Here is a 13,678-nt window from a genome sequence, read left to right as displayed (position 1 = left end):
CCCGTCTCAGCAGGTAGAAAAGGGCTGCTGGGAACAATGTTTAACTGTTTAAGGAACGGGGTTGGTGGACCCCATGGGGAGATTTTGCAAAACAATGAAACACTGACTATGATGCAAATGTCAAAAGGGAGATGGTGACATAATTGCTATAAGATGTGCATCCTCTATCCTAGGGTGAAAAGGGCAGGTAACAAAAAGGTATGTCTGTCGTCCCCTTTTTTTGAACAAACATGCACAGACGTAATGTTTTTCTCCATCTAGCAGGGCAAAGTCAACACCAAGATAACGCGGGGAGGGAGCCTCCTGCTGTGCTACTCCCTGTGGCTGTGTGGCCCCCCATGGGTATCCGGCCCCTTTCCCTCCACTCCTCTGCTGGTGAGTTGGGAGGGCAGCAGCTGGACCACCTCGAAGAGTTGTCAGGTGGAAGTGAGCAGGCAAAGTGAAATGACTTACAAGAGTAACTTTATGTCTTTGCTATTACTACAACAGATCATATTTTTAAATTTCCTTCTTTTTTTGAATCTCTACCTTCTTATTCTTCCAAAATAATATATGTATATATGTATACATATACATATATATATATATATTCATACTAATTTGGGGGGAAAAGAATAATTATTGATGATGCTCAAGAAAATGACATTTGGTTTAGGAGCTACAGAATATTCTCCTGGGGTTCACATCTTTCAGAATGATATTGCTGGAGGACCTTGGGAAGAATTCCAATGGCCATTTGGATGTTGAGACCTTGAATTGAAAAGGTCTACTTTGGGGGTGCCTGGGTGGCTCAGTGGGTTAAAGCCTCTGCTTTCAACTCAGGTCATGATCCCAGCGTCCTGGGATAGAGCCCTGCATCGGGCTCTCTGCTCAGCAGAAAGCCTACTTCCTCCTCTCTCTCTCTCTTTGCCTGCCTCTCTGCCTACTTGTGATCTCTGTCTTTCAAAAAAAAAAAAAAAAAAAGTGGTCTACTTTGAAATTTACCACTGGCAAGTTCTTCTGAAACATGCTCAATTATTAGCAACTGAATTTTAGACACTCTGTTTTATTTTAACTGAGATCTATTTATTCAAAATACCAACATGGCTTTCTAAAGTCTGGAGGTCTACCTCATAGGGCCTTCAACTTACTTTAAAAACAAAGAAGATAATCTGGTTGTTATGTATTCTGGTTTCTAAACAATTTTGTAGTTCCGCTAAGAATCTTTTTCCCTCAAAAAAGCGAAGTTCTCATTTTTCTTCAAATTCAGAATAATCCTGTTTCATTCTGATTCAATAGCATATGCAGGACCTAGCATAATGTATACATATGGAAGATTTTCCTTGATCGTAAGAATGTATTTCCAGAGTAACTCGTATTTAGCATGGAATTGTTAATACATTTTTATTTCGTATTTTTAAATAGCATTATCAAAATTATTATATACTATACATTTTTAGAGACAGCATATGATTTAAAAATGCACATAACATCTCAAAACCTCAAGAAATGATTATAAATTATAGAAATTAATATAGAATTGATACATCTCCATCAAAAAAAAATCATACTGGTTACCTAGTGACCTATGAAAGGATTTGTTTCTAATGAATTAATCTTTCACTTTTCATTTGAGAGAACAAATGGAGTGATACGTAGAATTAATGCTTTATTTTCAATATAGAGTGAGTTGCATCTGAACCCGCCAGCCAATTGCATTTGGAAATTTGCCGTATAGTTGGGAGCAGTACTCCCAGCGTCTCTGTCTACCCATTTCCTTGCAGATTTGGACCAGAAGGTGTTTTTTGTGGCCATCATACAATGTATCTAAAAATGACTAGACGGTAATACTGAGCTGTTAAGAAGAGAAGAAATGCAGTGTGAAAACCTTTCCGAATCTAAATATTGTGGACACCCATTGTTACCGGGTGCTTCATAGGTTCCTCTGTCTGTACCCTCCTCCTCAACCCCAGGACACACACACATACACACACACACACATGCTGTAACAAAGTCAGTTATCTTCTCTCTTCCTTGCTGACTTCAAGCCGACAGCAAGAACAGAATTTGCCTCTTATGTGTTGTGACTATCACAGTGCTTCACACATAAGCATTTGCAACATGATACTAAATTCCTCAGGTCTTTCGTGTGAATGCTAAACCCCAAGCATCGTGCACTCTGCGTGGCTACTGTGACATCCTGTTCCTGGGTCCCACACTGGGACACCATCCCACCAACAGCTCTCAGGACTGAAACTGGGAAAGGACTGCCACTTACCATTGCCAAGGATGTGGTAAGGAATCTTGCCAGAAGGCCATGGACCTTGTATGACTTCACATGGGAACTAGAAGTAAGTAAAGGCAAAAAAGCCAGAAAATCAAATTCCTTTTTTTTTTTTTTTCATTTTATTTATAGCATGTCTTGGTTATTGGTGAGACTTTCAGCATCAAAATAGGGAAAAAAAAATTAAAACATTTCATTTGTGACTCAATTTCTCCCGGTACAAGGCAATGCTGGTAGCCAAAGGTCAGAATTCCAGCATTTTCTCAATGCCTTTTATTTTTACTCCTTCTGCACTGACTTTGTCATTTTCAATACCTATTGAAGTAATTCAGCCCACCCAATTATTCTTTAACCAATTTCTATCAATGACCCCTCTCCAGTACGGCATGTGGGTTGCTGGCTATTAGCTTAATGTCGTACAATTAATATCTTCTCGGCATTCCTTCTTTATTCAACAAGTAGTACTGGTAAGGGCCAACCTATCTTTTAAAGGTAAACCTTGTCCAGTTAAACACAAGAATGAAATCACTATAGATCTATTATTTCTCGGAATAGAATATCTCCATTTGCATAAAATATTCTTCCTTTGACAAGTTGCCAGGAAGAAACACCTCATATCCATTCTTCACTGTGCTCTTTCTATGGCATTAAGAATAGAAGAAATTACCATGGTGGCCTTAAAACTATTATTCTCTCCCCTTCCACCTCCTGGCCCCTCCTGATTTACAATATCGCGCCTCTTTGAGAGCTCTGTCACTGAAATGCCCGGATAATGGACAAAGGGGAGCCTCTTACATACTGTAATTTCACACTAAGGAAACTGGTTCATAGGTTGGAATATTAGGGTCAAATGCAGAGCCTATCACCCTTGGGTTGGTTGAAAAATAATGGCTGGAGTCAAAATTTAAATAAAATTTAAATCTCAACAACTACATGATCTATACGCCTTAGGGACAAGTGGCTAGTAGACCAATCACATGCTTAAATACCAAAGGGAAAGAACACAGGTAGAGCGCTATCCTATTAGAAATAATACGGCTGCTTGAGGGGTAAATGTCTTTTTTCAAATATAAGCATGCAAGGTAATGCTTCTAAGTGTGAGATGTATGGCCCATGAGGAAATGAGATCGTTGGCCATTCAGGAAGAAAGACGTCCTCGACCAATAGGCAAGTGTGGTGTTATTTGTCGATTCGACTGGTCCACAAGATGCCCAGATATTTGTTGGAACATGACAGGATGCATCTGGGAGGATATTTCTGGTTGAGATTGACATTGGAATACACACCGACACAAACACACACACAGACACACACATCCTACTGATTCTCTTTCTCTGGAGATCCCTGAGTCCAACAGTGTTTGGGGAGAAAACTCGGACTGATCTCACACCTCTAAATGGAGAAGAAACCCCACTCACCTTGGCGCAAGGCATAATGCTCTCGGAAGAACGAGGGTCAGAGCAGCAGAAGAACAATCGATCAGAATTCTTGATGGTTTGGCCAGTGGTGCTATTTGGCTCCTGTCCATATGACACCCCCAAGGCTTAGATAACCTTTAAAACTCCCTATGCCTCTAACTTGGTTTGGAAATCTGTCCCACTGACCTTTAAACACTTGCCTGGGGCATGTTCGACTCTGACAGAGCCCCGGCAGAACAGAGCCCCTCGCCTGGGGTGTTTCCCGCCTCAGAAGGCGTGCACCCCCTTCTCACCTGGACACTTCAATTCTAAAGATGAAACTATTAGGTGCACTTGTGCCAGGGGTCTCTTGAAATAAAGTTGTCATTTTCAATTACTCAGCCATGAGTCACAGCTTTTAAAAAAGGAAAAAGGGAGCTACCAACCCCAGTTGATTGGTTTCTATGTTTCTTCATTTGTAATATAAGTGGTTCTCACTTTGCAAATGGGCCAAGGGTCTGCGTGCATATAGTCTAGCTGATCTTCAAATTCTAGCCCTTCTTTCTCCTTCATTGGCCAAGTTGGACAAGCTGTCTTACCCGCAGATTATTCATCTGTAAAAAGAGAGTGTATTAGGTTCCTGGACTTTTGGTAACAAAGGACCGCAAATGTGGGCGCCTTAAAAGCCACAGTCATTCCCTCCCTTCTAAAAGCCTGAAGTCCAAGAGCCACATGTGGGTAGTACGGTTGGTTCCTCATGGAGTTCTAAGGGTGAATCTGCTCCAGGACCCTCTCCAGCCTCCGGTGGTGGCCGGTAAACCTTGGTGTTCCCAGTTTACAGACGTATCACTATGTTCTCTGCCTCCGTGACGTCACCTGGCTGTCTTCTCCCTTGGGTCTCTATACTATATTCTTCCTCTCTTCTTATAGGGTTACCAGCCACATTGGGTTAGGGCCTATCCTAGCCCAGTACAACCTCAAATTAACCAAATAAGGTCATATTCTGAGGTTCCAGCAGTTAAGTCTTCAACCTTTTTTAGGGGACCCAAGTCAACCCGAAACGGGTGCAATCATTCCACTTGCCTAGGAGACCTGGGAGCACAGGTTGCCCAGCCCTGGCCCTCATGGGTGAGGGCTTCCAGTCCACACAGGATATTTTCTGACCCGAAAATCTCACAGTGGATTATAAGCTATGGCACACCAGTGTAGAATGCTATTTCCGGCTTCTGCATCAGGTTGCCAAGGAACATACCTCTATCTAGGGACATGAGACGACAGCTTCAAGGGGCAACTTCCTCCTGGCCTCTGTGGAATCATCTTACCTCGTGTGTCCAGAGGAAGATGATGGCCATCCTGCACAGGCCTGCAGTGTGGATCCCTCCACTTGCATTGTGGGAAATGCCACCTGCACCAGCTCACCTGTGCCATCCAGCAGCACATCCTCTGAGCACAGGGGACACTGGTGATGGTGACAAGGTGGAGATGCTCGGGGGACACACATCACGCCATGTGGGTCTCCTTATTTCTGTCGTAGTATCACCTCCCCTTGCCTACATCCCTCTCGGCTTAGCCCGCTTTTTATTTCCTGAATAGTGCTGCCCACTACCTGACATGGGGTATACTTATATTTGGTTTTGTTTGTGCTTTTTCTACCCACCACAGACTGTAAGCCCCGCGAGACCAGGGGTTTTTATCTGTGTGGCCCCTTGAGCACTTCTTGCCCCTGGGATAAGATGCACAAGTCAATGATCAAAGAAGAGAAAGGCAGGATGGATGGGAAGTGGACGAGGCTTTGCCTCGTGCGTGCTGGTCAAGAATTCCAACCCAAGTGGTTCTGACGTGGGAGCCCATGTCCGGTGAGCAGCTCCGCCATCCGTGGGGCTGTCTGGCTATCTCTCAAGTCGTCCCCTTCCCCAGCCTTTGGACTTCAGGAACAGAGAGGAACCGCTACCAGGACGGGCAAGGCCTTCCTCTTCCCCTCACTTATCCGTGCCCCCACAACACTGCTGCTCTGGAAAACCCCATGACTTTCCTAGGACCCACATTTCTAGGGGGAAAAACAGCCCAGTCATCCATGATAGCTGATGTTTCTTGTCCAAAGGCTTTGTGAAATGTCAGAAAACATACGTATAATCTAACATCAGAGTTGGAGGAGAGACGAGAGATGATTTTCATCCAAACCCTCATGTAGCTGATACGTGTGTGGTCCTTCCGCACAGCTGCTTGAAACACAGACGAATATTTGATGCGCACTTTATTTTGTATTTTCTACGCTTGATTTTATATCTTTTCTTTCTCAGATTTATAAGACTTCTTTTTTCGTCTCCTGAAAGAATCAGAGAACTCTGCAGCAGACATCAGTTCCCATTACTGCACATTCCCCACACTGGTCATTACAATAAAACGCTGGATTATTTCTTGGTCACTTTATCCGGTTGAACCTATTTCAAGTAGCTCGGGTTCCTTTCATTATATTTAGGCTCAGGAACTATGGCACTTTGTTACTTTGTGGACCAACCTATCACTCTGCAAATACAATATTAGGAACAATTCCACAGAAACATCTGTCTCTGCTAGGGATGGCACCTTCTTGAGTGAATTATGATGGGTAAGCAGCGAGCGGCGCTGCCGGCAGAGGCTCGGACCTCGATGTTGGGTTCCCGACAGACTCACAGTTGTTGAAGGGGTCCCAGAAGTTGCGGGAATAAAATGTCTCCTAATAAGAGAGGAACCTGAGTCGGTCAAAAATGCAGCAGGGAGGGAGGTCCCTCCCCCCCAGAGTAGCCCCCAGGGCCCTTGTACCACGTGGTGGTGGGTGGCGAGCCCCACGGGGGTGGGCAGGTGCAGAATGACAGTTGGCGCACTTCCCGTAGGGAACGCAGGAGCACTCCAGGGGCCCCTTTCGGGAGGCTACACTGTGTCCTACAAGATCCCTGTGATGTCTCAGGAGAAAGAGTGGGAAATGCTGACCCCGGGACCCTGACGGCCCGGAGACAGCAGCCCTGTCCTCCTGGCTCCGGGGACACTGCATGGCTCTGGGTGAGCCCCGGGCTGTCAGCACAAGCCTGGAAGGCCAGTGAGGCCAGACGGTGCGGCCAGATTTGTTGTTAGGAACACTCAGACTCTATATTTAATGTCTGGAGCTCACCATTCCTGCCATCTCGTGCACGCAGAGAAGTGGAGATTCCGGCACACAGGAGGGTGGGTCGGTCCTTTTTAAAAATCTGGCCAGCTTGGCTAGGAAGGCCTGGCAAGCGGGAGCTGTGCCTCTGAGCCAGGCCCCCACACAACCCGCATCCCTGAGCACGGCTGCCTGCCAGCACGTTAGCAGCCTCTGGAGTGAGGCAGCAGCTCGGGCGCCCACAGCGGCCCGCACCCCACCTGCAGCCAGCGGCCTGGCTGTCGGAACCCCATTACCGGCTAACCACCTAAAACGCTCCTGTGGGAGGGGTGGTCCCCTCTCTCATGTCCACAGGCCCAGAAGGGCAGCGGGACGGCAGAGGGCAGAAATGGAAATGAGGGGAGAGAGCCTTAGAGAACAAGGGCCTGCTTGGCACCGGGCCCTGCTTTTCCCAGCAGCCAGTGCAGTCCTGGCAGGGGCTCCTGGCCAGGCTCCTTCCAGGCGGGCGGAGCAAACCTGCTCGGTCACCATGGCAACTGGGCTCCCTGGTTACCTCCAGGGGCAGGGGCCTGCCAGAAAGCAACATAGGCCCTGGGTGGGGCGTGGGCCCCGAGGGGCACCTCTGCACGAAGCCTTGACTTGGGGAAGATGGCCCCGAAAGTCTGGAAGGGCCCTTCGAAGCTGCCGGCCTTGGGGGTCGAGTCCGACCCCCTGGGGGCTGCTGGGCTGCACCAGATGGTTCCCTAGGGCCAGAGGAAGGGCCCAAAGTCCCAGCATGGAGGCCACCCACGAAGTGACTGGAAGATTCAGAAGTGATCCTTGCGACACCCGGAGAGCCCTTCTAGGAGCGGATCGCCGGGCGGGACCCTCCACGGAGAAGTCGGACGTCGCCTCAGCCGGACCGACCCAAACCTTCGGAGCCCTCTGCCTCCGCCGCCTTCCCTTCTCTCGGCCTGGCACCCCGTCCTCTCTCGGCTAAGCCCGCTGAGCCTCCCCCTGTCGCCTGTCCTCTCTCCTGCCGCTTCTCCCCCTCTCCCTCCTCCTACATCCAGCCTCTCCGGCTCTCTCTCCCTCCCCCTTCTTCCCTCCCCCTTCCCCCACTTTCCCTCTCCACTTCCTCCCCTCCCCCTGCCCCCCCCGCCCCTCCTCCCTCTACGCTTGCCCCTCCCCCTCGGTACAGATGGCACGCTGGCAGGTTGGCTCAGGCACAGTTTCCTCTCAGTGTAACTCCTGAAGGAACCAGGGAACGAGCACTTCCACATTCCAGAAGGATCTTTTAACGGTCTTCAATCTTTGCCAGTTCATTTCCTGTTATTGAAAAGAAAGAAAGAAAGAAAGAAAGAAAGAAAGAAAGAAAGAAAGAGAAAGAAAGAAAGAAAGAGAAAGGAAATGGGAACAAACAAACAAACCTGCACAGCCCAGAAACCAGAGCGCCGCTGGTGCTCCCGCGGAGGGCTTCTGGTGTTCTGCCTGTGTCGGTGCTGGGGACGCGGGCTCTGGGCCACCTCCATGGCGAATGCTGTGTCCGGAGAAAGTGAGAGAGACGATTACCCACGGAGCGCAGACAGGCGCAGATTGCGGTTCACCGCGCATCACGCCTGTTACTGGGGACACCTTCTCAGCATAGAGTTGCTGTCAGGGTTGGCACCTGTTACCCCGAGAACAGCCTGCCCGCCATCGGGGTGATTGCGAGGAGCAGCTCTGGGCGCGGCCTTCTTGCTGGAGGAAACTTCCCTGAGGCTGTCGGGAAGGTCACCTGGGGCTTTCACGCCAACGCTGGGACCTCCTGACTGCCAAGCTCGACTCCCAAACAGCCTGTGCCCTCCATGCCTCCCAAGGTCCGGGTGAGCAAACTTTTGGGGGTCCCCGCGGGGCTGCCAGGGCCACCACGCCGGCCGGGCACCATGCAAGCTCCGGGCTAAGGTCTGCCCCGGGAAAGCCGGGTCCCTGGCTCGTCTCCGTGCCGTGTGGGACAGCTCTGCAGGGAGAGAGAGCTCAGAGCACCAGGGTGAATCACCAGATTTCTTAGGCCAGGATTCATTTCAGGGGCGTCCGAGGGCAACAGCAGATCACAAACAGACTTTCTGGGAAACGAAGTGATGTTAAAACGGTGCCGTTTTGTACCCTTGAAAGACGCAGGGAGACGCCTCGGATGTGCCTTCTGGGCCAAAGCCTCCGGTTGGGCCGAGCCGGAATAAAGGGAATTGGGCGCTTCTACATAGAACTGGGAAGCCGCCCACTCACCCTTTTAGCAGAAGTGCCAGGAGGATTAATCCTTAATGTTTATGAAACGATCTGAAGAGAAAAGTCATTACTCATAAATGCTGAATATTATTAAGGATTTGGATAACAATATCAAGACAAATATAAAGTATGAGATCCGAAGTGTCACGTGTCTGCTACAGCCGTCAGGAGCAACCTCCGGGTACGTGCGTGCGGGACTGGGAGACCAGCGGGTCACTGGGGTTCCTTTGGGGCCGTTCGGACAGCCGACGTGCTTGACTCTAGAAAATCATTCGAGACTCCTTACTACACAAGGATATTGAATTACACGGGCTTAGATGACTTCCGTGAAGCTTGTTTTCTAGGGATCTCTGAGATGGTCTCATAGGCTCTTCAGGCCATTAATAAAAGGGACACTGATGCTCGAGGACCTGACATCTCCCGATAGAGACTCAGCTCTCTTTACACTTGTAAGACTTCTTACGTGCAAAGACCTCAAAGCAACACACCGGGTGTGGTGAAATGAACCCCTGTCCACTTCCATTAAATGCAGCATAAGCAAATGGAAAATGCATTGTTCTTCTCTTTTCAGAACATAAGCTCTAACTAACATTTTATCAACTTTTAGGGCCAATTTTTTTCTTTTATCAAAGGGTAATAAGTAGGTGGTTATGACTACAAAATTGATTAGAAACATTACCATAGAATTTATTAAATGCAAATAGATCACCCCGAATTGAAGTGAGTTTGCAACTTTCAAAGTTGCTTATGGCAAAGCCCTCTCATCCGCCCACGTCTGCATTAGTCCTATTTTACTGATAAAGAATGACGTGTCAAAGTTACGCGGGGCTATCCCTTGGTACGGTTACAAAGTTAGTGGCTCAGGGCACCCCGTGGCACAATGGGTTAAGCATCCAACTCTTCATTTCAGTTCAGGTCATGATCTCAGGGTCTTGAGATTGAGCCCCATGCTGGGCTCTGTGCTCAGCTCGGAGGCTGCTTGAGCTTCTCTCTCTCCCTCTGTCCCTCCTCTCTTCTCTCGCTCCCTCTCCCCCTTTCTAAAAAAGTAAATACGTAAATAAAACTTTAAAAAAGTTAGTGGCTCACTGGGAACAAATGGCTTGAGCCAGTTGCAAAGTAGAAGCACGAAGAACAGAAGTGAAGAAAGATGGGTTCGCTTGCAGACGTGTATGTAGGCCCAGAGAGTGTCTCATTCTAACTCCCTCTTTGTTTGTAACCACACCCGTGTGCACAAAATAGAAAACCCAGCCATGACGTGCCATGCACATATGCAGCAGAGGTACAGAAGGTGTCTCCTCATTCGAGGGCAGACAAGGGAATATCCCACCACTGAGTCCCCGTGTCCCTGCAAACAGCGACAGGTCATTGCCAGGTGGCTGGCACGGAGTTCGAATCAGGGTGCACTCTTGGGGTACATATCAAGGGAGACAAGCCAGCCCACAAAGCAGTGATCCTTGGCCTTCTAAACAGACCCACTGGGAAAAGGGTATATCCTGTCAGATCTCACAGGCCTAATTAAGATTTTTTTAATATGATCAAAACATTAATTATTTTGTACAGACTCAGCAAACATACAGATGTCACATCTTATGACCGTTTCTTTCGATTGCTGCCCTGGGAAGGTAGATAGAATTAAAATAGTACATTAAGTATATCATACATCTCTCTTCCCCTGGTTCTCATGGGTATTGGACCTTTACAGACCATTTTGTTTTTCTCTGGACTCAGCCAGGTAGCATATTAGAATACCATTACTAATATCTATTGAACAGTGGGTTTTGTCAGAAACTTCACCTTTGCTCCTCAATTTAATCTGTCAATAAAATTACCAGATAGATTTTAGTATTTGCTCGTGTGCATTTCTACTCCGAGAACTCAAGAATTGTCTCTATGTTACACAGCTAATAACCAGCAAACCTCCAGGCAAATCTGAGTCGGCCTGAGGTCCCTACACCTTTGTCCTCACACCTAAACTCTCCCCATGACAAAGGAGGGCCAGGAAGGGAAATCTGCCCCATCCAGGTCTGCCCCGAAATGTGCTGGAGACCGGGCTTCCAGGACCGTGAAAACAGAGCATTCCACTCATTTGCAGCTCATTGAACACGGCCGCGCTGGTCTCCATCTCTGCTTCCTACCCGTGGGTGTCTGTCTGTGTGAGCGGGATTGCTTCTGGATTCCGTGCTGTCCTGACCGAGCCTTGGAAATACACAGAAACGTGTTCACACAAATTGTTCTTGATACTCTTTTAATGGATTTCAACGGGCATTAATCCGGGAGACATCGCCTGCTGTGAGCCAACGCTGGGAGTATCCTTGGATCCCGAAGACCTTTCCAGAGCCTGAAGGGCAGCGGGCTTGCGTCTTGTGTTCGTGTCTGCATCCGTTCCCTTTCTTTTCATAAGTTAAACTTCCTCCTCATGCTTCCGAATACTTTGGAGGACGTTCCCCTGGTCTTCGGTCCTGTGCCGGCAGCTGATGGCAGCCTTGCACGGAAGCCGGATTCGCTCTCCGGCAGACCACGCAGCACGGGGAGGCCGTCATGAAGAATCCCGGGGACGAGCAGAGGCAGGTGCAAGCCCAGATGTGGCCTCCAGACCCAGCCACGGGCAGACCCTCCCTCCCTGCCCGCCCACACTTGCGGAATTAAGACACAGACGTTCTTTGAGGAACCCGACGGCCATACGCTGTTTGGGGCGTTGTGTGCATCGGCCCCACGGGTGTTCCCTTAGGGCTTATTTGCGCTTTTTATTTCTTTAATACACAGTTCCGACCATCTTTAGAAGCTGGTGTTCGCATCCCCGAAATGTGACAAACAACAGACTGGAGGGGAGGGCCTGTGCTTTCATGGAGGGCGCGGCCCTCGGCGAGCAGGAGCTTGAAAACGGGGGGACAAGAAGCGGCGGGAGATAGGAAGAGAAGGGACCGGCGTCCAGGACGCAGGGGACCGGCCCGGCGCCTCCGCTCCTTCTGAGGACGGCGTCCGTAAGGAGGAGCGGGCCAGGCAAGGGTTACAGAGGTCCCTTCATCTCTGTTTTAGGAGAAGGAAAGGGTGCAACGTGCGGGGGAGACACTGAAACGGGAAGTAGTTAGCAGCCGGAGGGATGTCTGTGTTCCTGCACAGTAACAGCCCGGGAGTCCCTCTTACCTGGAGGTCTTCCTCACCGGGGCGCTGACTCCGAAGTCGCTCTGCGGGGGCAGCGGCCGGCCAGGTTCTCACCTGTCCCCCTTCAATCACCCGGCCCCCTGTCTGCTCACCCGGCCTCCGGTCTGCTCACATGACCCCCGGTCTGCTCACCCGGCCCCCGGTCTGCTCACATGACCCCCGGTCGGCCCAAGCCCCAGACCGCACTCCCTAGCAGGCTACAGCCACTCAGCCCTGGGCTCCCACGTGCTCCCATGGCTCCAGCACGTTCTGTGCTACAGGCTCTCTACCTCACCCTCCACATCAATTATTCATATGCCAAAGAAAGGCTCACTTCCTCCTCACGTGAAAATAATAAAAGGAAGCATCCAATTACGTACTTACGTTTGGCAAAACCTGCATCCTCATTCTATTACTGCCCGTCCACTAGTGACACTGAGCAGCACTACTATGGGGCACTCCTCTGTCTCGTGGAGGCCCGAAGTCATGCTGAGTATTTACTCACTCCATCTCAGTTAAAATTCACTGCTGCCCTCAAAGCTTCAGACGATGACCCCCTTTACAAGTGAGGAGACTGAGGCCCAGGGAGTTGATTTTGCTCCAGGTCACACATCTAGAAGGGAACCGAGAAAGACAAGTCGAGGCATTTGTCTCAGGATCCCATAGGTAGCAGCGAGGACCCTTCGTGGACCTTGCCCTGTGTGTGGGGGCCAGCCCTTATCACCGGCCAGCCACTCTGCTGAGCACATCTGGGCAGGAGGGGAGTTCCTCAGCTTTGAGCACATGAACAAATATTATTTTAATTTCTACACCACTTCTTCCATGCTTGCAGGAGAGGGATTTCCGAAGGGGGCCTCTGCAGGCGGGGAAGGGGGAGGAGGCTCTTTGGGAAGGACCCAGCCGAAGTGATGATGGGCTTAGCAGAGGGGCCAGATGTGGGAGAGGTGAGAGAGGCCACACGGTGTTCCAGCCACTTGACTGTGTGCCAGCAGGAGCCTGGGAGGGAAGATGCTTGTGTGGACAGAAAGGAAGATCCCAGGACAGCAGTGAGGTGTCAAGGTTGGGGGAGGGGGCAGGTGTGGTTCATGGGGCCGGTTCACGGGGCCCGAGCCCGGGCGAGGAGGAGCAGGTGTGCAGGAAGGGCTGGCGAGATCTGGCCCACAAATTGGGGCACGGAGTAAAGTCCCTGCAGCTGCTGTCGGTGTAGAAGCTGCTTCCTGAACGTTTGAAGCCTCCACACTCACGCATGCACGCATGGTGCCCTGGGATACCGACCGGGCAACAGCGGCTTTCCTCCCCCGAGAGCCTGGGGCGACGCGATTCCTTGTATGTCCGTTGCTCGCCTTTCAGGGCTTTCCAACCCACATGATGCTGACTCGGAAGGGAGAGGCACGCGGCGAAAGCCCGCAGGAGCCGAGAGAGCCATGGGGCGTCCTGGCCCCCCGGGCCCTCTCTCCACGGTCACCGCGGGCGCTGTCCACGCCGGGCTTCCCGCGGAGCCTTGAACACACC

At 50.0% G+C, this 13,678-nt stretch overlaps 1 long non-coding RNA gene across 2 annotated transcripts; it reads right to left on the bottom strand.

Annotated features, from left to right (window-relative positions):
* Positions 1 to 1,488: 1,488 nt before the first annotated feature.
* Positions 1,489 to 8,718, bottom strand: LOC131811630 (uncharacterized). Of its 2 annotated transcripts, XR_009346023.1 has the most exons (4): positions 8,191 to 8,718; positions 4,159 to 4,274; positions 2,258 to 2,324; positions 1,489 to 1,834 (listed from the first exon to the last, which is right to left on the bottom strand). It is a non-coding gene; the product is annotated as an uncharacterized LOC131811630 (long non-coding RNA). The 2 variants fall into 2 exon arrangements; XR_009346022.1 differs by having other exon boundaries at positions 1,489 to 2,324.
* Positions 8,719 to 13,678: the final 4,960 nt, after the last annotated feature.

Source organism: Mustela lutreola, chromosome 11 (genome assembly GCF_030435805.1).
Source record: "Mustela lutreola isolate mMusLut2 chromosome 11, mMusLut2.pri, whole genome shotgun sequence".
In the NCBI taxonomy this organism is placed as follows: domain Eukaryota; kingdom Metazoa; phylum Chordata; class Mammalia; order Carnivora; family Mustelidae; genus Mustela; species Mustela lutreola.
The sequence above is the reverse complement of the archived record's forward strand: the minus strand, read 5'-3'. Positions and strand labels throughout refer to the sequence as shown.